General features: G+C 42.6%; 1 long non-coding RNA gene across 2 annotated transcripts; it reads right to left on the bottom strand.

Annotated features, from left to right (window-relative positions):
• Window positions 1-332: 332 nt before the first annotated feature.
• LOC147880932 (uncharacterized) lies at window positions 333-1514 on the bottom strand. 2 transcript variants are annotated; one of them, XR_015540501.1, is made up of 4 exons: window positions 1274-1514; window positions 1012-1088; window positions 797-881; window positions 333-401 (listed from the first exon to the last, which is right to left on the bottom strand). It is a non-coding gene; the product is annotated as an uncharacterized LOC147880932 (long non-coding RNA). The 2 variants fall into 2 exon arrangements; XR_015540502.1 differs by having other exon boundaries at window positions 336-401; window positions 699-1514.
• Window positions 1515-2302: the final 788 nt, after the last annotated feature.

Raw genomic sequence — 2302 nt, 5'->3', positions numbered from 1 at the left:
TTAGGAGGGCTAATATTTAGAGCTTCAAATTTGATATATTTTCTAAAAAATTGACATAACTTCGTCACATGAGGTCTGAATTTAGCCCTCCAAGTACTCAAATCGATCAACATAAGTCATCTAGAGCCATCTATGAGGTTAGAATTCTCATATTCTAGCTTATAAAAACCTTTATATGCAATTTAAGTATAGTTAAACCCATTGAAGCCTTGAAGATAGTAGCATGGGCTAAATTTGTAACTTTACATTGGTAAAGATTCGACCAATGATCTAAACTTCCATAAGTCTCTAGGGGAAAGATTCACCCAATGACCTACACTTCCATAGTTGTGTTCCCGTCTTAAAAGTTATCCCGTCTCGGGCTGGAAATCTTAAGGAGGTAGTCACCTAGTAACAACTCCCTGAGATATAACCACTACTAAAGTCACAACAATAAAGGAGGAGGTTGTGTAAGTAGTCATTGCATACTAAAATAATATGGTGAACATGCTAACCGTGAGAACTGATGCCCTTCTCAGAAGTGACCAAGCAGCAAGGAATAAGCCAAATACAAAGTAGTTGCTACTAATGCCAACTAGTAATGGAGAGATGCTGGTAACCAATAGCGACAACAATAGGGAAGCGGCATATCACCAAAGGATTTATAGCCATTCATACAGCTCGACAGAGGAAGTCTCCTCTAAGTCTAGGCCATTCACCTCGTGTAGTATATACCCTGAGCTCGCATGTCCGTTCTTCCTGTCATGTAGCCTGGAAGCAAAACTCTGAGCTTGAGAAAAATAAACACGAGGCTTACCAGCCCAACAAGGTGTGAATAGAGCTCCATGGATAGTAACGACTCCTGGCGAAAAAATTTCTGACGATCCCAAGCTCGTATACACCTGGTCCAGCAAAGTGGAGATCCCATCACTGAGCATCATGTAAACTACGAATGATGATTCGAGCAAAAGTGCGTAGATAGCAGGAGAAACTGCCCGGGACCAATGTAGGAGCAGAGTCATCGTTAATGACCTAGCTCTAACCAAGTATCCCGCCCAAAGGGCTGAGTTCACGTAGCTAGATCGGCCCTGGCGGGAGTTCGTGTAGACCTGACATTCATGCAAAGCTTTTCCCTTAGCATGAACGAGTCAGTATGACCTCGGCTTCTGCTATCCCGGTGCAAAATATTTCATGTGCAGCGAGATGAAAAGTTTATCAAAGGAGAAATCCACCCTCACGATCAGAGATGGCGCAACTCGGGAGGTAGCAATGGAGAGAGCTAAAGTCTCCGCACCTGGCAAGACTCCGGTCTCATCCCATCCTCCGTCTTTTGCCTAGATCATTTCCTTCCGTGGAGTTTTGAGCTGTATCGAGCATCAAGCTTCAGCCACATGTAGTGAGGAAATGTCTTCGTTATTTCGCTAGGAAGCCTCTGGGGTTCTTTGGCTGTGTTGCATCCTAGTCTTTACTGAAGGGGCCTAGCGAAAATGCTACTGAGGCAGCTAGCACAGAAGTAAGCTTTTGGTCCTTCACTCTATGACCATTGCACACCCACTAAGGCTAGAAGAGGGCGGGGTACTTCTCCACATATTCAATGCCTCAATAAAGTTTGTCATTGAGCCTTGCCACTAGATTGGGCTCTCTAGTGTACTTGGCTCTATCTATATCAATCTAGGTACCATCTCCCACAAACACTTTGTAAGATAGGGGTAACATAATTACTAAGAGGTTGTGTCCGCTATCTCCTCCACGTATCATTACTCCCACAATGTCGCATGTAAGTGTCCTGACCATACTATGTTCGATGGAATCTAGAGGGTTATGCTTAACCCATAATCTACTCACTTAATGGAGGGGACGATGTCATATTTTACTCAAAAAACTTTTTCATCAAACCTCCAAGGCATATCCATGATCATAATTTATTCCACAACCAACAAGCCATTAAATGAAAATCAATCTTTTGGATTAAACCTTGGTTGTAAGTATTAAGAAGGGGTCACCTTTTCATACAATCCAAACTTCACCATAGGGTGGCTACGCGTCATAGATTATGATCATTACGGTGCAATCCACCTCTTCTCAGTCATAAAACATTATGATATAAGTGGGGGAAGTTCTTGTGTATGTAAGTACCACAACGTGCAAGATAATAGTTGATGACCATTGCCCCATTCTCTCACCTTGTTTTCATATTCCATATGGGGTATACACCAATAATCTCCTCACTAAGGCCTCATACCATATGATATAGGGAAGGGCCTTCATAATCTAAAGTATGTCAAATTGTATGCACGCCCAATGAGATCATAATGATCCCCGA

The sequence above is a fragment of the Dipteris shenzhenensis genome, chromosome 31 (genome assembly GCF_047967505.1).
Source record: "Dipteris shenzhenensis isolate YYH24624 ecotype China chromosome 31, Dip_SZ_1.0, whole genome shotgun sequence".
Taxonomy (NCBI): domain Eukaryota; kingdom Viridiplantae; phylum Streptophyta; class Polypodiopsida; order Gleicheniales; family Dipteridaceae; genus Dipteris; species Dipteris shenzhenensis.
Note: the sequence above shows the minus strand (reverse complement) of the source record. Positions and strands in the feature narration are given on the sequence as shown.